General features: G+C 42.6%; 1 protein-coding gene across 1 annotated transcript in view; it reads right to left on the bottom strand.

Annotated features, from left to right (window-relative positions):
• The window catches only part of LOC115125028 (collagen alpha-1(XI) chain-like), a 255,449-nt gene that overhangs the window by 188,767 nt on the left and 41,141 nt on the right, over positions 1-25,541 (bottom strand).

Genomic DNA, 25,541 nt, shown 5'->3' with positions numbered 1-25,541 from the left:
CACCCTTCAAATACATGAAGAATAATAACAAAACTACTGGTTAGTATTTTGAGAAATACAATTTTTCCTTCATGGTACAGTACAGTGTGTTCTCGTGTGGCTTGGTTGGTAGAGCATGACGTTTGCAACATCAAGATTGTGGGTTCGATTCCCTACAACGGAGAACGACAATGTAAACTCTCACTACTGTAAGTCGCTCTGGATAAGAGAGTCTGCTAAATGAGTCAGGCGTGAAACGGTCAGACATTATGGTTGTCATCAGGGACCTCTGAGTGTTTCCATTCCTCACAGCCAGCTGCTAGCTTGGCTGACTGTGGGTCCAGGTGGGGTGCCAAGCTAAATACACGTGGATAAGAATAAAATAGAGCCAGAAGCATGATGGGAAATAGGCTCCAGGCAGGCGACTGACTGAAACCTGGGTCACAGGAAAATACTGCCTCTATTTAACCAAACCACCTCTATTTAACCACACCACCTCTATTTAACCACACCGCCTCTATTTAACCAAACCGCCTCTATTTAACCACACCGCCTCTATTTAACCACACCGCCTCTATTTAACCAAACCGCCTCTATTTAACCAAACCGCCTCTATTTAACCAAACCGCCTCTATTTAACCAAACCGCCTCTATTTAACCAAACCGCCTCTATTTAACCACACCACCTCTACTTAACCAAACCACCTCTACTTAACCAAACCACCTCTACTTAACCAAACCACCTCTATTTAACCAAACCACCTCTATTGAACCAAACCACCTCTATTTAACCACACCACCTCTATTCAACCAAACCACCTCTACTTAACCAAACCACCTCTACTTAACCAAACCACCTCTATTTAACCAAACCACCTCTATTTAACCAAACCACCTCTATTTAACCAAACCACCTCTATTTAACCAAACCGCCTCTATTTAACCAAACCGCCTCTATTTAACCAAACCGCCTCTATTTAACCAAACCGCCTCTGTTTAACCAAACCGCCTTTATTTAACCAAACCACCTCTATTTAACCAAACCACCTCTATTTAACCAAACCAACTCTATTGAACCAAACCACCTCTATTGAACCAAACCACCTCTATTGAACCAAACCACCTCTATTTAACCAAACCACCTCTATTTAACCAAACCAACTCTATTTAACCAAACCACCTCTATTTAACCAAACCACCTCTATTTAACCAAACCACCTCTATTGAACCAAACCACCTCTATTTAACCAAACCACCTCTACTTAACCAAACCACCTCTATTTAACCAAACCACCTCTACTTAACCAAACCACCTCTATTGAACCAAACCACCTCTACTTAACCAAACCACCTCTACTTAACCAAACCACCTCTATTGAACCAAACCACCTCTACTTAACCAAACCACCTCTACTTAACCAAACCACCTCTATTTAACCAAACCACCTCTATTGAACCAAACCACCTCAATTGAACTCACTGGAAACCAAATAGAGCCACACACAAAATGAGTATAGTAGCAAGGATTGAACTTGGGTGACATTTTCTGTCTGCAAAAAGTGCCTCAACAGCTCAATATGTGGCATCTTCATTCTAATGTCTCTAGAGTACTAGTCATTCAGGACATCACACTGAGCTGAGCTCTTACAGGATGTAAGACTACCCCAGAAGTCCCGACCACCTTATTCTGTCCAATCAACTGTTATGACCCCCTTATTCTGTCCAATCAACTGTCACGACCCCCTTATTCTGTCCAATCAACTGTCACGACCCCATCATTCTGTCCAATCAACTGTCACGACCCCCTTATTCTGTCCAATCAACTGTCACGACCCCCTTATTCTGCCCGATCAACATTCCCAGTCTTATAACTAATCATTTTCTTTCCTGTGTTACAATGTTTTTCTGTATTATTATATATACTATACTATATACTATATTCTACATCTATATATATTTGTACTTTTTAACTCTGCATTGTAAGGGCTCGTAAGCATCTCATAGTCTACCACTGCTGTATTCGGCGCATGTTGATGACACGTGACAAATAACATTTGATTTGATGACCCCATAATTCTGTCCAATCAACAGTAAGGGAGGGAGAAGCGGGGAGTCTGACTGATGCTCAACTGATCCCAGATCTATTGGTGTCACAGTCAACTCTTGTGACTAACAGAGAGTTCACACCATACAAGCAGCACTGGCCTAGCCACACTAGCTTTGCCCTGGGGAGGCAGGTAGCCTCGTGGTTAGAGCGTTGGGCTAGTAACCAGAAGGTAGCCTCGTGGTTAGAGCGTTGGGCTAGTAACCAGCAGGTAGCCTCGTGGTTAGAGCGTTGGGCTAGTAACCAGAAGGTAGCCTCGTGGTTAGAGCGTTGGGCTAGTAACCAGAAGGTAGCCTAGTGGTTAGAGCGTTGGGCTAGTAACCAGAAGGTAGCCTCGTGGTTAGAGTGTTGGGCTAGTAACCAGAAGGTAGCCTCGTGGTTAGAGTGTTGGGCTAGTAACCAGAAGGTAGCCTCGTGGTTAGAGCGTTGGGCTAGTAACCAGAAGGTAGCCTCGTGGTTAGAGCGTTGGGCTAGTAACCAGAAGGTAGCCTCGTGGTTAGAGCGTTGGGCTAGTAACCAGCAGGTAGCCTCGTGGTTAGAGCGTTGGGCTAGTAACCAGAAGGTAGCCTCGTGGTTAGAGCGTTGGGAAAGTAACCAGAAGGTTGCTTAACTGAACACATGAGCTGACAAGATAAAAATCGGTCTTTCTGCCCCTGAGCAAGGAAGAACCAACTGTTCCCCGGGCGCCGAAGACGTGGATGGTGAGTAAGGCAGCCCCCCTCTCTGATTCAGAGGGGTTGGGTTAAATTCAGTTGAAGGCATTCAGTTGGACAACTGACTAGGTACCCCCATTTCCCTGTCCCCCATGTGGAAGCTAACAAAGCAAGCTAGGTATCAATAGCCATTAGTCAGCCAATCCAGTAGAGGCTGGAAGCTATAGAGAGTTTTGATTGGTCACACATCAGGATATCGCAGAGGATTCAAATAAAGTTCAGCTTTCCCCAACTGTAGTCCCGCACTGTTCATCTCCCTCGCCCGTGCTCGCTATGCTCAACGGTCCCCCCTCTCCGCTTCTCTCACTTTCCTTCCATTGAAAGTGTGATACAGCTGTCTAGTGTGAACACACTGTATTGGCAAGTCATTTCAAGAACACATTTTTATTTACAGAATTGTCATGTCACACATGTAGACTGATCACAGATCGGTTGGTGTCACAGCCAACTGTTCTGACTAACAGAATTGTCATGTCGGGCCTCCCGAGTGGCGCGGTGGTCTAAGGCATAGCAGTGCTAGCTGTGCCACTAGAGATTCTGGGTTTGAGTTCAGGCTCTGTTGCTAGCCTACCGCGACCGGGAGACCAATGGGGTGGCGCGCAATTGGCCAAGCGTCGTCTGGGTTGGCGGAGGGTTTGGCCAGCAGGGATTCCTTGTTCCATTGCACACTAGAGACTCCTGTGGCGGGCTGGGTGCAGTGCACGCTGACGCGGTCGCCAAGTAAATGGTGTTTCCACCGACACATTGGTGTGGCTGGCTTCCGGATTAAGCGAGCATTGTGTCAAGAAGCAGTGCGGTTGGGTTGTGTTTCGGAGGACGCAAGGCTCTCGACCTTCGCCACTCCCGAGTCCATACAGGAGTTGTAGTGATGAGACAAGACTGTAACTACCAATTGGATTCCATGAAATTGGGGAGAAAAATGGGTAAAAAACATTTTTTTTTAAATAATTGTAATTTGACCAGACCTGCAGACTGGTCCCAGATCTGTTGGTACCACAGCCAACTGTTGTAACAAAATTGTAATGTCACACCTGTAGACTGGTCCCAGATCTGTTGGTGCCACAGCCAACTGTTGTAACAAAATTGTAATGTCACAACTGTAGACTGGTCCCAGATCTGTTGGTGTCACAGCCAACTGTAGTAACAAAATTGTAATGTCACACCTGTAGACTGGTCCCAGATCTGTTGGTGTCACAGCCAACTGTAATAACAAAATTGTAATGTCACACCTGTAGACTGGTCCCAGATCTGTTTCTGGTTTAATGTTTAAGTACACATACTTTTTCCTGGCGCAGAGTCGTGGGACGCTCTTAAAGGGGTACACACCAATGAACCATCATGAGTAAGGAACTATCAAAAACTATGTAAGATTTTCAAATGAACCCTATTTAATCTATTAAGCTTTTTTTAAAGACTTACTTGGGGTGGCAGGTAGCCTAGTGGTTAGAGTGTTGGACTAGTAACTGTAAAGGTTGCAAGATAAAGTCCCCGAGCTGACAAGGTAAAATATCTGTTGTTCTGGCCCTGAAACAAGGCAGTAAACCCTCTGTTCCAAGGCTGTCATTGAAAAGAAGACTTTGTTCTTAACTGACTTACTCAGTTAAATAAATACAGTTAAAATAAAACTCGAGGAGTGTATCCAGACCTCCAACCTCTGCTGACTCAGGTTGGTTGCCAAGGCAACCAATAAAAGGAACATTTGAGGTGCCCTTCATCAATTCAGTTGATCATTATAATGTACTTTAGATTTCATCATATCAGGAGTTGCTACCCTAACCATTATCCAGGAGTTGCTACCCTAACCATTATCCAGGAGTTGCTACCCTAACCATTATCCAGGAGTTGCTACCCTAACCATTATCCAGGAGTTGCTACCCTAACCATTATCAGGAGTTGCTACCCTAACCATTATCCAGGAGTTGCTACCCTAACCATTATCCAGGAGTTGCTACCCTAACCATTATCCAGGAGTTGCTACCCTAACCATTATCAGGAGTTGCTACCCTAACCATTATCAGGAGTTGCTACCCTAACCATTATCCAGGAGTTGCTACCCTAACCATTATCCAGGAGTTGCTACCCTAACCATTATCCAGGAGTTGCTACCCTAACCATTATCCAGGAGTTGCTACCCTAACCATTATCAGGAGTTGCTACCCTAACCATTATCCAGGAGTTGCTACCCTAACCATTATCCAGGAGTTGCTACCCTAACCATTATCCAGGAGTTGCTACCCTAACCATTATCCAAATGCCCAGCTTAAACTGAAGACAATTTTGTTTAAATCCAAATACAGTGCTTTTGATCCAAACTGGGAACACGAAAACACTAAAAAGCTCAGGAAGAGACAAAAAGTTCAGAAACAGACAACAAAAAAGCCCAGATAGACAGATTCCTGATTCCACAAAACTGTGCAATGAATAGAAAGAACAAAAATCTAATAATCTTGACTTTAATATCTTCCAGATTTTCTCCAGATTTCATCAAACTCCGTCTTTGTGGGAGCAAGGAGCAGAGCGGAGTGAGAAAAACATTTATTTTCCATTATTGGGAGCAGACAGATGCCATGTGTAGATGGAATATTAATGCCACCTACTTCTTCCCAGCATTCAGTGGTTCAGTCCAAAAATGCACCCTATTCCCTGTATAGTGCACTACTTTAGACCAGAGCCCTATGGCACCTTATTCCCTACATAGTGCACTACTTTAGACCGGGGCCCTATGGCACCTTATTCTCTACATAGTGCACTACTTTAGACCAGGGCCCTATGGCACCTTATTCCCTACATAGTGCACTACTTTAGACCGGGGCCCTATGGCACCTTATTCCCTACATAGTGCACTACTTTAGAACGGGGCCCTATGGCACCTTATTCCCTACTGAGTGCACGACTTTAGACCAGGGCCCTATGGTACTTTATTCCCTACATAGTGCACTACTTTAGACCAGGGCCCTATGGCACCTTATATGGTAGTGTGGGGTATAAGGTGCCCTATTCCCTATAGGATCTGGTAGTGTAGGGTATAAGGTGCCCTATTCCCTACATAGTGCACTACTTTGACAAGGGCCCTATGGGGATCTGGTAGTGTGGGGTATAAGGTGCCCTATTCCATATATGATCTGGTAGTGTGGGGTATAAGGTGCCACATTCCCTATATGATCTGGTAGTGTGGGGTATAAGGTGCCCTATTCCCTATAGGATCTGGTAGTGTGGGGTATAAGGTGCCCTATTCCCTATAGGATCTGGTAGTGTGGGGTATAAGGTGCCCTATTCCCTATAGGATCTGGTAGTGTGGGGTATAAGGTGCCCTATTCCCTATATGATCTGGTAGTGTGGGGTATAAGGTGCCCTATTCCCTATATGATCTGGTAGTGTGGGGTATAAGGTGCCCTATTCCCTACATGATCTGGTAGTGTGGGGTATAAGGTGCCCTATTCCCTATATGATCTGGTAGTGTGGGGTATAAGGTGCCCTATTCCCTATATGATCTGGTAGTGTGGGGTATAAGGTGCCACATTCCCTATATGATCTGGTAGTGTGGGGTATAAGGTGCCCTATTCCCTATATGATCTGGTAGTGTGGGGTATAAGGTGCCCTATTCCCTATATGATCTGGTAGTGTGGGGTATAAGGTGCCCTATTCCCTATATGATCTGGTAGTGTGGGGTATAAGGTGCCCTATTCCCTATATGATCTGGTAGTGTGGGGTATAAGGTGCCCTATTCCCTATATGATCTGGTAGTGTGGGGTATAAGGTGCCCTATTCCATATATGATCTGGTAGTGTGGGGTATAAGGTGCCCTATTCCCTATATGATCTGGTAGTGTGGGGTATAAGGTGCCCTATTCCCTATATGATCTGGTAGTGTGGGGTATAAGGTGCCCTATTCCATATATGATCTGGTAGTGTGGGGTATAAGGTGCCCTATTCCCTATATGATCTGGTAGTGTGGGGTATAAGGTGCCCTATTCCATATATGATCTGGTAGTGTGGGGTATAAGGTGCCCTATTCCTATATGATCTGGTAATGTGGGGTATAAGGTGCCACATTCCCTATATGATCTGGTAGTGTGGGGTATAAGGTGCCCTATAGTGCACTACTTTCACCAGGGCCCTATGGGGATCTGGTAGTGTGGGGTATAAGGTGCCCTATTCCCTACATAGTGCACTACTTTGACCAGGACCCTATGGGGATATGGTAGTGTGGGGTATAAGGTGCCCTATTCCCTATAGGATCTGGTAGTGTGGGGTATAAGGTGCCCTATTCCCTACATAGTGCACTACTTTGACAAGGGCCCTATGGGGATCTGGTAGTGTGGGGTATAAGGTGCCCTATTCCATATATGATCTGGTAGTGTGGGGTATAAGGTGCCACATTCCCTATATGATCTGGTAGTGTGGGGTATAAGGTGCCCTATTCCCTATAGGATCTGGTAGTGTGGGGTATAAGGTGCCCTATTCCCTATAGGATCTGGTAGTGTGGGGTATAAGGTGCCCTATTCCCTATAGGATCTGGTAGTGTGGGGTATAAGGTGCCCTATTCCCTATAGGATCTGGTAGTGTGGGGTATAAGGTGCCCTATTCCCTATATGATCTGGTAGTGTGGGGTATAAGGTGCCCTATTCCCTACATGATCTGGTAGTGTGGGGTATAAGGTGCCCTATTCCCTATATGATCTGGTAGTGTGGGGTATAAGGTGCCCTATTCCCTATATGATCTGGTAGTGTGGGGTATAAGGTGCCACATTCCCTATATGATCTGGTAGTGTGGGGTATAAGGTGCCCTATTCCCTATATGATCTGGTAGTGTGGGGTATAAGGTGCCCTATTCCCTATATGATCTGGTAGTGTGGGGTATAAGGTGCCCTATTCCCTATATGATCTGGTAGTGTGGGGTATAAGGTGCCCTATTCCCTATATGATCTGGTAGTGTGGGGTATAAGGTGCCCTATTCCCTATATGATCTGGTAGTGTGGGGTATAAGGTGCCCTATTCCCTATATGATCTGGTAGTGTGGGGTATAAGGTGCCCTATTCCCTATATGATCTGGTAGTGTGGGGTATAAGGTGCCCTATTCCATATATGATCTGGTAGTGTGGGGTATAAGGTGCCCTATTCCCTATATGATCTGGTAGTGTGGGGTATAAGGTGCCCTATTCCCTATATGATCTGGCAGTGTGGGGTATAAGGTGCCCTATTCCATATATGATCTGGTAGTGTGGGGTATAAGGTGCCCTATTCCCTATATGATCTGGTAGTGTGGGGTATAAGGTGCCCTATTCCATATATTATCTGGTAGTGTGGGGTATAAGGTGCCCTATTCCCTATAGGATCTGGTAGTGTGGGGTATAAGGTGCCCTATTCCATATATGATCTGGTAGTGTGGGGTATAAGGTGCCCTATTCCCTATATGATCTGGTAGTGTGGGGTATAAGGTGCCACATTCCCTATATGATCTGGTAGTGTGGGGTATAAGGTGCCCTATTCCCTACATAGTGCACTACTTTCACCAGGGCCCTATGGGGATCTGGTAGTGTGGGGTATAAGGTGCCCTATTCCCTACATAGTGCACTACTTTGACCAGGACCCTATGGGGATATGGTAGTGGGGTATAAGGTGCCCTATTCCCTATAGGATCTGGTAGTGTGGGGTATAAAGTGCCCTATTCCCTACATAGTGCACTACTTTGACAAGGGCCCTATGGGGATCTGGTAGTGTGGGGTATAAGGTGCCCTATTCCATATATGATCTGGTAGTGTGGGGTATAAGGTGCCACATTCCCTATATGATCTGGTAGTGTGGGGTATAAGGTGCCCTATTCCCTATAGGATCTGGTAGTGTGGGGTATAAGGTGCCCTATTCCCTATAGGATCTGGTAGTGTGGGGTATAAGGTGCCCTATTCCCTATAGGATCTGGTAGTGTGGGGAATAAGGTGCCCTATTCCCTATATGATCTGGTAGTGTGGGGTATAAGGTGCCCTATTCCCTATATGATCTGGTAGTGTGGGGTATAAGGTGCCCTATTCCCTACATGATCTGGTAGTGTGGGGTATAAGGTGCCCTATTCCCTATATGATCTGGTAGTGTGGGGTATAAGGTGCCCTATTCCCTATATGATCTGGTAGTGTGGGGTATAAGGTGCCACATTCCCTATATGATCTGGTAGTGTGGGGTATAAGGTGCCCTATTCCCTATATGATCTGGTAGTGTGGGGTATAAGGTGCCCTATTCCCTATATGATCTGGTAGTGTGGGGTATAAGGTGCCCTATTCCCTATATGATCTGGTAGTGTGGGGTATAAGGTGCCTATTCCCTATATGATCTGGTAGTGTGGGGTATAAGGTGCCCTATTCCCTATATGATCTGGTAGTGTGGGGTATAAGGTGCCCTATTCCCTATATGATCTGGTAGTGTGGGGTATAAGGTGCCCTATTCCCTATATGATCTGGTAGTGTGGGGTATAAGGTGCCCTATTCCATATATGATCTGGTAGTGTGGGGTATAAGGTGCCCTATTCCCTATATGATCTGGTAGTGTGGGGTATAAGGTGCCCTATTCCATATATGATCTGGTAGTGTGGGGTATAAGGTGCCCTATTCCCTATAGGATCTGGTAGTGTGGGGTATAAGGTGCCCTATTCCATATATGATCTGGTAGTGTGGGGTATAAGGTGCCCTATTCCCTATATGATCTGGTAGTGTGGGGTATAAGGTGCCACATTCCCTATATGATCTGGTAGTGTGGGGTATAAGGTGCCCTATTCCCTACATAGTGCACTACTTTGACAAGGGCCCTATGGGGATCTGGTAGTGTGGGGTATAAGGTGCCTTATTCCCTATATTATTTGGTAGTGTGGGGTATAAGGTGCCCTATTCCCTACATAGTGCACTACTTTGACAAGGGCCCTATGGGGATCTGGTAGTGTGGGGTATATGGTGCCCTATTCCATATATGATCTGGTAGTGTGGGGTATAAGGTGCCACATTCCCTATATGATCTGGTAGTGTGGGGTATAAGGTGCCCTATTCCCTACATAGTGCACTACTTTGACAAGGGCCCTATGGGGATCTGGTAGTGTGGGGTATAAGGTGCCTTATTCCCTATATTATTTGGTAGTGTGGGGTATAAGGTGCCCTATTCCCTATATGATCTGGTAGTGTGGGGTATAAGGTGCCACATTCCCTATATGATCTGGTAGTGTGGGGTATAAGGTGCCCCTTAACACACAGACCCAGTAACTCAATAAAACCAAATAATATTTAGGACTTTCTGCCCCACTCTCTCCTTTCTTTTCTCCTCTGATACCCCTCTTCCACAAAATCTCTCCTTTCTTTTCTCCTCTGATACCCCTCTTCCACATATCCTGTGTGTGTGTGTGTGTGTGTGTGTGTGTGTGTGTGTGTGTGTGTGTGTGTCCCTTCCCATCAGCAGCTCAGAGCATCTTGGACCATTACATCACAGTACTACTGGGGTCTGTTAGTCTGTTACATCACAGTACTACTGGGGTTTATTAGTCTGTTACATCACAGTACTACTGGGGTTTGTTAGTCTGTTACATCACAGTACTACTGGGGTTTGTTAGTCTGTTACATCACAGTACTACTGGGGTCTGTTAGTCTGTTACATCACAGTACTACTGGGGTCTGTTAGTCTGTTACATCACAGTACTACTGGGGTCTGTTAGTCTGTTACATCACAGTACTACTGGGGTCTGTTAGTCTGTTACATCACAGTACTACTGGGGTCTGTTAGTCTGTTACCTCACAGTACTACTGGGGTCTGTTAGTCTGCTACATCACAGTACTACTGGGGTCTGTTAGTCTGTTACATCGCAATACTACTGGGGTCTGTTAGTCTGTTACCTCACAGTACTACTGGGGTCTGTTAGTCTGTTACCTCACAGTACTACTGGGGTCTGTTAGTCTGTTACCTCACAGTACTACAGGGGTCTGTTAGTCTGCTACATCACAGTACTACTGGGGTCTGTTAGTCTGTTACCTCACAGTACTACTGGGGTCTGTTAGTCTGTTACCTCACAGGCGAGGAGAGGAGAGGAGAGGAGAGGAGAGGAGGGGAGAGGAGAGGAGAGGAGAGGAGAGGAGAGGAGAGGAGAGGAGAGGAGAGGAGAGGAGAGGAGAAATGCTTGTAGAGTGGTGAAAGATCCATCTATCCCAGTTTATAGATACCATTTTAGACGGAATGTCCTGTGGAGAGTTCCATAGTGATTCCACAGTCAGGACTCTCCTGCTTCAGGAAATTTGCTGACCTGCCCACTACCCTAACATACAGACAACCAACTACTAACAGATACAGAACCGACAACCCATCCATTAATGAATTATACTATACAGGCTACAGAACAGATGACATCAGCTTCAGAACATCTCGTGGCTTTCATTTGAATGAGAGAGAAGAAGAGAAAGAGGTCCAGTCTGGACTGGTTAGTTCAGTGAGTGGCAATATCACTAAAACAGCTGTGAGCAACGGGCCAACACAAAGCACACACTGACCACATTTTTCCCCAGCCTCAGCCTTTCTTCGCCTCCACTCTGCCCTGCCTCTATTCTCCTCTCCGTTACAGATCTAACACCTGCTTATAAAATCAGCCCAGCAGTGGTGAGGCAGCCATATGCGGAACAGAACGGATGGGAGTCAAGTTTATACCTGCACGTTCAAGTGCCTCAAATACTGCCATCTTGTTCCTAAGATAGTACAGTTCCCCTCAATACTGCCATCTTGTTCCTAAAATAGTACAGTTCCCCTGAATACTGCCATCTTGTTCCTAAGATAGTACAGTTCCCCTGAATACTGCCATCTTGTTCCTAAGATAGTACAGTTCCCCTGAATACTGCCATCTTGTTCCTAAAATAGTACAGTTGCCCTGAATACTGCCATCTTGTTCCTAAAATAGTACAGTTCCCCTGAATACTGCCATCTTGTTCCTAAGATAGTACAGTTCCCCTGAATACTGCCATCTTGTTCCTAAAATAGTACAGTTCCCCTGAATACTGCCATCTTGTTCCTAAGATAGTACAGTTCCCCTGAATACTGCCATCTTGTTCCTAAGATAGTACAGTTCCCCTGAATACTGCCATCTTGTTCCTAAAATAGTACAGTTCCCCTGAATACTGCCATCTTGTTCCTCAAAGAGTATAGTTCCCCTAAATACTGCCATCTTGTTCCTAAAATAGTACAGTTCCCCTAAATACTTAAATACTGCAATCTTGTTCCTAAAATAGTACAGTTCCCCTAAATACTGCCATCTTGTTCCTAAAATAGTACAGTTCCCCTAAATACTGCCATCTTGTTCCTAAAATAGTACAGTTCCCCTAAATACTGCCATCTTGTTCCTAAGATAGTACAGTTCCCCTAAATACTGCCATCTTGTTCCTAAGATAGTACAGTTCCCCTGAATACTGCCATCTTGTTCCTAAAATAGTAATCCCTGAATACTGCCATCTTGTTCCTAAGATAGTACAGTTCCCCTGAATACTGCCATCTTGTTCCTAAAATAGTACAGTTCCCCTGAATACTGCCATCTTGTTCCTAAGATAGTACAGTTCCCCTAAATACTGCCATCTTGTTCCTAAGATAGTACAGTTCCCCTGAATACTGCCATCTTGTTCCTAAAATAGTAATCCCTGAATACTGCCATCTTGTTCCTAAGATAGTACAGTTCCCCTGAATACTGCCATCTTGTTCCTAAAATAGTACAGTTCCCCTGAATACTGCCATCTTGTTCCTAAGATAGTACAGTTCCCCTAAATACTGCCATCTTGTTCCTAAGATAGTACAGTTCCCCTAAATACTGCCATCTTGTTCCTAAGATAGTACAGTTCCCCTGAATACTGCCATCTTGTTCCTAAAATAGTACAGTTCCCCTGAATACTGCCATCTTGTTCCTACGATAGTACAGTTCCCCTGAATACTGCCATCTTGTTCCTAAAATAGTACAGTTCCCCTGAATACTGCCATCTTGTTCCTAAAATAGTACAGTTCCCCTGAATACTGCCATCTTGTTCCTAAGATAGTACAGTTCCCCTGAATACTGCCATCTTGTTCCTAAAATAGTACAGTTCCCCTGAATACTGCCATCTTGTTCCTAAGATAGTACAGTTCCCCTGAATACTGCCATCTTGTTCCTAAGATAGTACAGTTCCCCTGAATACTGCCATCTTGTTCCTAAAATAGTACAGTTCCCCTGAATACTGCCATCTTGTTCCTAAAATAGTACAGTTCCCCTAAATACTGCCATCTTGTTCCTAAAATAGTACAGTTCCCCTAAATACTGCCATCTTGTTCCTCAAAGAGTATAGTTCCCCTAAATACTGCCATCTTGTTCCTAAAATAGTACAGTTCCCCTAAATACTTAAATACTGCAATCTTGTTCCTAAAATAGTACAGTTCCCCTGAATACTGCCATCTTGTTCCTAAAATAGTACAGTTCCCCTAAATACTGCCATCTTGTTCCTAAAATAGTACAGTTCCCCTAAATACTGCCATCTTGTTCCTCAAAGAGTATAGTTCCCCTAAATACTGCCATCTTGTTCCTAAAATAGTACAGTTCCCCTAAATACTGTCATCTTGTTCCTAAAATAGTACAGTTCCCCTAAATACTGCCATCTTGTTCCTAAAATAGTACAGTTCCCCTAAATACTGCCATCTTGTTCCTAAAATAGTACAGTTCCCCTAAATACTGCCATCTTGTTCCTCAAAGAGTATAGTTCCCCTAAATACTTCCATCTTGTTCCTAAAATAGTACAGTTCCCCTAAATACTGCCATCTTGTTCCTAAAATAGTACAGTTCCCCTAAATACTGACATCTTGTTCCTAAAACAGTACAGTTCCCCTAAATACTGACATCTTGTTCCTAAAATAGTACAGTTCACCTAAATACTGACATCTTGTTCCTCAAAGAGTATAGTTCCCCTAAATACTGCCATTTTGTTCCTCAAAGAGTATAGTTCCCCTAAATACTGCCATCTTGTTCCTCAAAGAGTATAGTTCCCCTAAATACTGCCATCTTGTTCCTAAAATAGTACAGTTCCCCTAAATACTGCCATCTTGTTCCTAAAATAGTACAGTTCCCCTAAATACTGCCATCTTGTTCCTAAAATAGTACAGTTCCCCTAAATACTGCCATCTTGTTCCTAAAACAGTACAGTTCCCCTAAATACTGCCATCTTGTTCCTAAAATAGTACAGTTCCCCTAAATACTGCCATCTTGTTCCTCAAAGAGTATAGTTCCCCTAAATACTGCCATCTTGTTCCTAAAATAGTACAGTTCCCCTAAATACTTAAATACTGCAATCTTGTTCCTAAAATAGTACAGTTCCCCTAAATACTGCCATCTTGTTCCTAAAATAGTACAGTTCCCCTAAATACTGCCATCTTGTTCCTAAAATAGTACAGTTCCCCTAAATACTGCCATCTTGTTCCTCAAAGAGTATAGTTCCCCTAAATACTTCCATCTTGTTCCTAAAATAGTACAGTTCCCCTAAATACTGCCATCTTGTTCCTAAAATAGTACAGTCCCCTAAATACTGACATCTTGTTCCTCAGAGAATATAGTTCCCCTCAATACTTCAATCATGTTTCTAATAGATTATTGTTCTCCTAAATACTGACATCTTGTTTATAATAGATTCAGCATTTCACTGTAAGGTCTACTACACCTGTTGTATTCATCATTTCACTGTAAGGTCTACTACACATTACATTACATTTAAGTCATTACACCTGTTGTATTCAACATTTCTCTGTAAGGTCTACTACACCTGTTGTATTCAGCATTTCACTGTGAGGTCTACTAAACCTGTTGTATTCAGCATTTCACTGTAAGGTCTACTACACCTGTTGTATTCAGCATTTCACTGTAAGGTCTACTACACCTGTTGTATTCAGCATTTCACTGTAAGGTCTACCTACACCTGTTGTATTCAGCATTTCACTGTAAGGTCTACCTACACCCGTTGTATTCAGCATTTCACTGTAAGGTCTACTACACCTGTTGTATTCAGCATTTCACTGTAAGGTCTACTACACCTGTTGTATTCAGCATTTCACTGTAAGGTCTACCTACACCTGTTGTATTCAGCATTTCACTGTAAGGTCTACCTACACCTGTTGTATTCAGCATTTCACTGTAAGGTCTACTACACCTGTTGTATTCAGCATTTCACTGTAAGGTCTACCTACACCTGTTGTATTCAGCATTTCACTGTAAGGTCTACCTACACCTGTTGTATTCAGCATTTCACTGTAAGGTCTACTACACCTGTTGTATTCAGCATTTCACTGTAAGGTCTACTACACCTGTTGTATTCAGCATTTCACTGTAAGGTCTACTACACCTGTTGTATTCAGCATTTCACTGTAAGGTCTACTACACCTGTTGTATTCAGCATTTCACTGTAAGGTCTACTACACCTGTTGTATTCAGCATTTCACTGTAAGGTCTACTACACCTGTTGTATTCAGCATTTCACTGTGAGGTCTACTACACCTGTTGTATTCAGCATTTCACTGTAAGGTCTACTACACCTGTTGTATTCAGCATTTCACTGTAAGGTCTACTACACCTGTTGTATTCAGCATTTCACTGTAAGGTCTACTACACCTGTTGTATTCAGCATTTCACTGTAAGGTCTACTACACCTGTTGTATTCAGCATTTCACTGTAAGGTCTACTACACCTGTTGTATTCAGCATTTCACTGTAAGGTCTACTACACCTGTTGTATTCAGCATTTCACTGTAAGGTCTACTACACCTGTTGTATTCAGCATTTCACTGTAAGGTCTACTACACCTGTTGTATTCAGCATTTCACTGTAAGGTCTACTACACCTGTTGTATTCAGCATTTCACTGTAAGGTCTACTACACCTGTTGTATTCAGCATTTCACTGTCAGGTCTACTACACCTGTTGTATTCAGCATTTCACTGTGAGGTCTACTACACCTGTTGTATTTGGTGCATGTGACAATTAAAACATTTATTTGATTTGTTATTGGTTAACGGAATAAGTTTGCTGGCCTCGTTTTCAACAGCTGCATTTGTGAACACTTGTCCACCTTGGAGGGACTGTGCTGCATGAGGTTTTGGCTAAATGGCTAAACAAAACTCTGAGCCTCGATCTTCGGTCACCACACTACAACCAACACCGTTCTATTACAGGGGAATTTCACTCGGACTCTGACTTTCTCTGGCTGGTCATTAGCGTGCAGCTTGCATACAAAAGAAAGATATGAATCAACAAACCCAAGGCTATTAAAATTGAAGAGGGAAATGATTAGAGTTGGAAAAAATAGCTCTCATCTCCGTTCCAAAATGGCACCTCAGTAGATTTGCATTTAGGCGTTCCTGTAAGCAGGAATTTGTCCTGCTGTGCATAATGAGGTAAAGAATGATGTCATATTGCTGAGTCTACTTTTAAGCACAGGCAACAAAACACAAAAGCAGCGTTTCACTGTGTTCAACAATGACATCTATATCCTCCTATAAACAGGAAGAGAACAATATCTGGAGGAACCTGAAGGTTAATAACGAGTCTATACTCTCTTGGGCGGTATTTAGATTTACTACTCTCTTAGAAATATGGAAGTATTTAGGGGAACTATACTGTTAGGAACTAGATGGCAGTATTTAGGGGAAATATACTCTCTTAGAAACAAGATGGAAGTATTTAGGGGAACTATATTCTCTTAGAAACAAGATGGCAGTATTTAGGGGAACTATACTGTCAGGAACAAAACGGAAGTATTTGAGGAACTATACTCTCTTAGAAACAAGATGGAAGTATTTAGGGGAACTATACTGTCAGGAACAAAACAGAAGTATTTGAGGAACTATACTCTCTTAGAAACAAGATGGAAGTATTTAGGGGAACTATACTGTCAGGAACAAAACGGAAGTATTTAGGGGAACTATATTCTCTTAGAAACAAGGTGGCAGTATTTAGGGGAACTATATTATTATAGAAAAAAGGTGGCAGTATTTAGGGGAACTATATTATTATAGAAAAAAGGTGGCAGTATTTAGGGGAACTATATTGTCTTAGAAACAAGATGGCAGTATTTAGGGGAACTATATTCTCTTAGAAACAAGATGGCAGTATTTAGGGGAACTATACTGTCAGGAACAAAACGGAAGTATTTGAGGAACTATACTCTCTTAGAAACAAGATGGAAGTATTTAGGCGAACTATACTGTCAGGAACAAAACAGAAGTATTTGAGGAACTATACTCTCTTAGAAACAAGATGGAAGTATTTAGGGGAACTATACTGTCAGGAACAAAACAGAAGTATTTGAGGAACTATACTCTCTTAGAAACAAGATGGAAGTATTTAGGTGAACTATACTGTCAGGAACAAAACAGAAGTATTTGAGGAACTATACTCTCTTAGAAACAAGATGGAAGTATTTAGGGGAACTATACTGTCAGGAACAAAACGGAAGTATTTAGGGGAACTATATTCTCTTAGAAACAAGGTGGCAGTATTTAGGGGAACTATATTATTTTAGAAAAAAGGTGGCAGTATTTAGGGGAACTATATTCTCTTAGAAACAAGATGGCAGTATTTAGGGGAACTATATTCTCTTAGAAACAAGATGACAGTATTTATGGGAACTATACTCTCTGAGGAACAAAGATATGAATCTACAAACCCTATTAAAGTTGAAGTGGAAATGATTACAGATGAAGAAATAGCTCTCATCTCTGTCCAAAATGGCACTACATTCTTTATATAGTGCATTTCGGGCCCTGGTTAAAAGTAGTGTACTATATAGGGTATAGGGTGCCAGTTGGGACAGTCTTCCAACGTGCGAACCTGGTCTCCCCTGGCACAAACAAAATCATTTTCTCTTCTCATTGTTTCTAAACAGAGGAAAAAGAGGCAAAATTGCTCTATAATTCCACTCAGTTTAACATAATTTACATTTAAACAAAGAATCACGCCGAACCTGGCCTCGGGACAGTTTAAAATAAAAATATCTGTGGTGGGAGAGTCCCAATGCTATTTAGCTAAATGCTAACCCTTCATTTCTACTGTATGGTTAAGTGCAGAAATAGCTGGTTAGCTGTCCATACACGTAGGCAACATATTTTCAGTTTAGTGTTTCACTCTCAATACCAAGACAGGTACTTTGACAGTCTGACAGACTGGGGCTATTACGTGTATCATACTGTAGGTATATAGCATGTCGCTCATAGTTTCCCTAGACCTCTCAACTACCCGTCTGTGGTAAAGCTGGGTTAAGAGAAAAGGAGAAAGATCAGACGTCTATTATTAGGAGTAATTAGAGCTATACTGCTGGTCCATTTGCGAATATCATTAAATAATCCAAGTTACATCAAGGCTTTTCTTCAAGCTGGGTTCACAGCTAAGGTATATTGCCAGACCTTCAGTATTATCAAGTCAAGAGTAATGAGAGCTATACTGGTCAATTTGCTCTTTAAATGTATGTTAAGATTGGATCTCGTGGAATACTTCTTGGATGTATGTTAGGATCTCCTGAAATACTTCTTGGATGTATGTTAGGATCTCCTGAAATACTTCTTGGATGTATGTTAGGATCTCGTGGAATACTTCTTGGATGTATGTTAGGATCTCCTGAAATACTTCTTGGATGTATGTTAGGATCTCCTGAAATACTTCTTGGATGTATGTTAGGATCTCCTGAAATACTTCTTGGATGTATGTTAGGATCTCGTGGAATACTTCTTGGATGTATGTTAGGATCTCCTGAAATACTTCTTGGATGTATGTTAGGATCTCCTGAAATACTTCTTGGATGTATGTTAGGATCTCCTGAAATACTTCTTGGATGTATGTTAGGATCTCCTGAAATACTTCTTGGATGTATGTTAGGATCTCCTGAAATACTTCTTGGATGTATGTTAGGATCTCCTGAAATACTTCTTGGGTGCTTCTGAGTTATATCGTTCATCGTTTTACCAATTAAATTCACAATTCCTATTTCTTGACATTCTCAGGTTTTGCACCCCATGAGTCCCCTTGTCCTCTAGTGACTCAAAATAAAGACATTTTGTAGTAGTAAAACTGACAGTTACTCAGTGACAATATTATTCATGACTGAAAACTCTCAGCACTTTCTATGTCACAAACCATCTCCATGGCAAAAATGAATTATCCTTAATATGCTCCCTCATATCATTTTCTTATTTCACACTTCTATGGAGACTTTCTTCTCAATTCCTCTTTTAGGGGAAAAAAACTAGTTTAAAGTCATACACAAGTGGCATTTTCCCTTGAAACAGTCCAGGGCTCTATCCAAGTGCAGAAAGCCAAGTACTGTTGTTATATAGTCCATAAAACCATTTATGAAAGAATTGTATGAAAGTCAAATAAAGAAACTGGTTTCTGAAGACAAATTAACTTTACGACTCCTAACGCCACTCACTGCCAGTAGACTCCAATGCATGCTGATTATTAGTATCATTGAGACCAAGTGTTATGCAGTTATGCCTCCAATAAGATCCATCCACATTCATATACTGTATGTCAGTGATCACCAAGGCATTCCTAGTCGATCGTCAAACATTTGACTTATTTTGCGCTGTTGGCGGTAGGTGCACTTGATTCAGCAGCACTATTGATGAAGGTACAACTGAAGGTAGAACTCAGTTGGCCCAGAGAGCATATCAAGTGCACCTACAAGCCTACCGCTGGCCAATGAGATAGCTCAGATCACCGTGTCCGTACAGTTTCCTCGCGCCAAAGAAGAATCGGACGCACGGCGAAGTTGCTGCTTTGAGATGTAAAAACTATTGAAACCATGACTAGAGAGAGACTCAACGAATACAACAAAGAGCTGCTGTTTTTATGAGTTAGTTCATGTTTAAATTACTATTCAGCACTGTCAATACATTGTTCAACACTTTTATGAGACATAAAATGCATACAAAATCTCCCTACTTCCACTCATGCTACAACCAGCACTGCAGCTGTAATGAATGACTACAAACAGCACTGTAGCTGCATACAATGAGTAAAGCAAAGTGTTCTTCTCCCTACTTCCACTCATGCTACAACCATCACTGTAGCTGCATACAATGAGTAAAGCAAAGTGTTCTTCTCCCTACTTCCACTCATGCTACAACCAGCACTGTAGCTGCATACAATGAGTAAAGCAAAGGGTTCTTCTCCCTACTTCCACTCATGCTACAACCAGCACTGTAGCTGCATACAATAAGTAAAGCAAAGTGTTCTTCTCCCTACTTCCACTCATGCTACAACCAGCACTGTAGCTGCATACAATGAGTAAAGCAAAGTGTTATTCTCCCTACTTCCACTCATGCTACAACCAGCACTGTAGCTGCATACAATGAGTAAAGCAAAGTGTTCTTCTCCCTACTTCCACTCATGCTACAACCAGCACTTTAGCTGCATACAATGAGTAAAGCAAAGTGTTCTTCTCCCTACTTCCACTCATGCTACAACCAGCACTGTAGCTGCATACAATGAGTAAAGCAAAGTGTTCTGATACACTATTATTAGTGGCTTGTGTCTTATTTAATATCAAGGAATATTTAACTTTCTCTGGTCACAGCAGTAACAACAATGAATTGGTGTATGAGGCAGAAAGAATGCAGTGCGACTTGAGTTTCACCATCAGCTGGAAGACTGTGTCCCCTTTTCTCTTTACGGAGGGACGGAGAGCGGAGGGACAGTGAGTCGGGGGAGAGGCAGCCTCGCCTCTGCTCCCTCCCTCCCCTCAGACTGACCATCAGATGCAGGCCGTCAGTCCAGTAGAAAAAACGAGTAATACAACAAACTATATATATCATTTCAAAATGGTCTCAGAAGAACAACATTGGCAGGGCAATTTAAGTATAACCAATATGCAGTGATAATGTATTGGGCCTATAGCCTACTGCACAAACCTCATTGATACAGAGCTGTTTTTAATTGGTTCATGTTGCATAGGCTTATGTTTTTTAAGTCATGTTTAAAAGAAATCTGAGGGGTAGATCTCGGCTTGCATTTTGACATCGTGTCCAGCTGAATCAGAAAATTTACCACTGACCTACATCATGTTTCCCAGCTGAATCAGAAAATTGACCACTGACCTACATCATGTTTCCAGCTGAATCAGAAAATTGACCACTGACCTACATCATGTTTTCCAGCTGAATCAGAAAAAAAACAGCAGTAGCAGCCGATTCTGTGGTTGTTACCAAACTTCTCAGATCTGAGAAAAAGTAAACGTGTAATTGCTTGTCAAGAACAAGATCAAGAGTAACAGAAATCTATTTACCGATCCCTTTTTCATTTCCAGGCGATCCAATCTCTTTTACAAGAGAGGCCTGTCTCTATTGTAGTAGAGACCATACGTAAAATCAACTATACAGTGACATAGTAAACCATGTTCTAATACAACATTTACTAATTAGTTCATTAGTTCATTAGTTCATTAGTTCATTAGTTCATTTGTTAATTAGTTAATTAGATAATTTTCTATTCGAATATTTTGTTTAAAGGTAAGCATTATATTGTCATATTATAGGAGTAACTCTGGTATGGCTAAAACATTCTTCCTCACCTCAAATTCAACTGTCGGAGTCATTTGGAGCGCCTGTGAGTACTGCCTTCATATCATAGGCCTGCAGTATAATAGGCTAATAGGCTAATAGCCACACCAAATCTTCACAAAAGTTCCTAAACTTTACTAAGGTAATATTAAAAGTAAGTCAAGTCATTGCTTATAGTGAAAATACGAGCAGGATATTATATTGTGGCAAACATTACATTACAGTTGGAACTTTAATTTGGCCAAAGAAAAAGGCAGCAACAGAATGAAACAAAACATTTGCGACCTGGTTTAGACCTGGTTTAGTGCCTACCGTACCCAACACTTGACACCTAATAATAGGCTGATGATATGTATTCAATAACAGACCTACTTATAACCCATCTTTAACTAAATATGGAGCACACAATTAAAAATACAGATCAAACTTAATTTATAGTCAACGAAAATGTCTCAACAGAATGAAACAAAACACGTATTGCATATTTAAAGAATTAGTTTGGATTAATAAATAAGTCGTACAATAATAACATAATAATAATAAGGCAAATGATTATCAATACAAATAAAAATACAAAATTAAAGTTCCAAAATGCAATCCTAGCTGAATAACGAGTTGCACAATAATCTGCTTTGGCCGCGCCAAAATTCTTCTCAACTTTGTCCAGTACAATATTAAACATTTTCCAATTTTATTTTATTTTACCAAAGCAAGTCAGTTAAGAACAAATTCTTATTTTCAATGATGGCCAAGGAACAGTGGGTTAAACTGCCTGTTCAGGGGCAGAATGACAGATTTGTACCTTGTCAGGTCGGGGGTTTGAACTTGCAACCTTCCGGTTACTAGTCCAACGTTCTAACCACTAGGCTACCCTGCCGCCTCCATACGGAGGACATTCCCCATGTAGCAGGGCTCCAGACTAACATTTTCCCCTGGTGCCACTAAGTTTTTCAGTTGGTGGCACCAGCCCATGATTTTGGTTGCACCAATTCGTTTTTTGCAGCATCACGCAATAGAACAAATGAGTAGGCTTCTCATCTTCTCAAATCATTCACGGCTTCGTGCTGTCACGCCCTGACCGTGGAGAGCTTTTTATGTCTCTATTTGTGGGCTGGTCAGGGTGTGATTTGGGTGGGCATTCTACGTTCTTTCTCTAAGCGTTTGTATTTCTTTGTTTTGGCCGGGTATGGTTCTCAATCAGGGACAGCTGTCTATCGTTGTCTCTGATTGAGAACCATACTTAGGTAGCTTTTCCCCACAGGGTTTTTATGGGTAGTTGTTTTCCGTATCAGTGTTTGCACCTTACGGGTCTGTTTCGGTTTCATTTATTCTCTTGTTATTTTTGCATTTAGTGTTCAGTTCAATAAATAATATGAAAACTTACCACGCTGTGCCTTGGTCCACACCTTCTTCATACGACGACCGTTACACGTGCAACCTAATCCAGTGATCGTCATGTATTGTCGGTAGACAATTCGGCTCTTGTTGTTATAATTTACTGTTCAATTACCTCAGACACAAGAGGTATATGGGATATATAGTATAGAGACAAAGTAGAATCTCAATTCAACGGCTCAGACACAAGAGGTATATGGGTCTATAGTCAATCACGAATTACAAAAAGAAAACCAGCCCCGTCGTGGACCAGGATGTCTTGCTCCCAGACAGACTAAATAACTTCTTTGCTCGCTTTGAGGACAATACAGTGGCACTGACACTGCCCGCTACCAAAACCTGCGGACACTCCTTCATTGCAGCCGACGTGAGTAAAACATTTAAACGTGTTAACCCTCGCAAGGCTGCAGACCCAGCCGTGTCCTCAGAGCATGCGCAGACCAGCTAGCTGGTGTGTTTACGGACATATTCAATCAAACCTTATCCCAGTCTGCTGTCCCCACATGCTTCAAGAGGGCCACCATTGTTCCTGTTCCCAACAAAGCTAAGGTAACTGTGCTAAACGACTACCGCCCCATAGCACTCACTTCTGTCATCAAGTGCTTTGAGAAACTAGTCAAGGACCATATCAACTCCAGCCTAACTGACACCCTAGACCCACTACAATTTGCTTACCGCCCCAATAGGTCCACAGACGACGCAATCGCAACCACACTGCACACTGCCCTATCCCATCTGGACAAGGGGAATACCTATGTAAGAATGATGTTCATTGACTACAGCTCAGCATTTAACACCATAGTACCCTCCAAACTCGTCATCAAGCTCGAGAGCCTGGGTCTCGACCCCGCCCTGTGCAATTTGGTCCTGGACTTTCTGACGGGACGCCCCCCAGGTGGTGAGGATAGGTAACAATACCTCCACTCCGCTGATCCTCAACACTTGGGCCCCACAAGGGTGCGTTCTGAGCCCTCTCCTGTACTCCCTGTTCACCCACGACTGCGTGGTCATGCACGCCTCCAACTCAATCATCAAGTTTGCGGACGACACTACAGTGGTAGGCTTGATTACCAACAACGATGAGACGGTCTACAGGGAGGAGGTGAGGGCCTTCGGAGTTTGGTGTCAGGAAAATAACCTCACACTCAACGTCAACAAATCGTGGACTTCATGAAACAGCAGAGGGAGCACCCCCCTATCCACATCGACGGGACAGTAGTGGAGAGGGTAGAAAGTTTTAAGTTCCTAGGCGTACACATCACGGACAAATTGAATTGGTCCACCCATACAGACACCGTGGTGAAGAAGGCGCAGCAGCGTCTCATCAAGGACAACAACCACCCGAGCCACTGCCTGTTCACCCTGCTAGCATCCAGAAGGCGAGGTCAGTACAGGTGCATCAAAGCAGGGACCGAGAGACTGAAAAACAGCTTCTATCTCAAGGCCATCAGACTGTTAAACAGCCACTAACATTGAGTTGCTGCTGCCAACACACTGACTCAACTCCAGCCACTTTAATAATGGAAAATGTATGTAATAAATGTATCACTAGCCACTTTAAACAATGCCACTTAATATAATGTTTACATAACCTACATTACTCATTTCATATGTATATCCTGTACTCTATACAATCTACTGCATCTTGCCATCTTTATGTAATACATGTATCACTAGCCACTTTAAGCTATGCCACTTTGTTTACATACCCTACATTACTCATCTCATATGTATATACTGTATTCTATACCATCTACTGCATCTTGCCCATGCCATTCTGTACCATCACTCATTCATATATCCTTATGTACATATTCTTCATCCCTTTACATTTATAAGGTAGCTGTTGTGAAATGAAAGGGGGATACCTAGTCAGTACAACTGAATGAAAGGGGGATACCTAGTCAGAACAACTGAATGAAAGGGGGGGGGTACCTAGTCAGAACAACTGAATGAAAGGGGGGATACCTAGTCAGTACAACTGAATGAAAGTTCATTTTGTTCATATGATGTCCCAAAATGTGTGTTGTGGGACAGGGCGGCCGAGCCTATTTCGGGAATGAAAGCTTTTACTTTTCAGGGTATACTATTATATATGCTGCAAAAGGGGGGTACCTAGTCAGTTGTACAACAGAATGCCTTCAACTGAAATGTGTACTCTGCATTTAACCCAATCACTCTGAATCAGAGAGGTGGGGGGGGGCTGATCCATTGTAATCCACTTTACAATTTGACCGACTCATGGTTTTAGCCTCCTAACACGAATGAATGTGCATCCTGTCCCGATGCAACCAATACATTCTAACTCCCACCACCTGGTGTCAAAGGGTCGCAAAATGCAACTAAATGGTGGCCATCTGGAGCCCTGGTTAGTAGGCTTTCCCCTCTATAACTTTAGTTTTCCTTCAATGAAAAAGGCCTCCGTCTTTACAATCAACAGTAGCCTAGGAAAAGGCTCCTCTCTCGCTTTCTCTGTCTCCTCAGCAGCCCCGGAATTTTTTTTCCAGATACAATTTTATCGTCCAAAAGCCGGAAATGACCGGGTAACCGAAACCATTTTCCCAAGTGGCTTTCCATAGCCTCCTTACACACACCACGCTGCGCTCGGTCCATAGTGCTGACACAGCACAGCGGAATTACAGATTTTGCGCCAACCTGTCAATCAATCATTTGAACTTTTTTTTGCTATTTTTATATAGGAACTTAAGCCCCCTTTTTTTCCCCCGGGTACAGGCCTGTCCCAAAAAGACAGCCAGCCAACATTTGCTGCATATCATCCATACATAAAAT

Source organism: Oncorhynchus nerka, linkage group LG20 (assembly GCF_034236695.1).
Source record: "Oncorhynchus nerka isolate Pitt River linkage group LG20, Oner_Uvic_2.0, whole genome shotgun sequence".
NCBI lineage: Eukaryota > Metazoa > Chordata > Actinopteri > Salmoniformes > Salmonidae > Oncorhynchus > Oncorhynchus nerka.
This window is presented reverse-complemented; position numbering and strand designations above follow the sequence as displayed.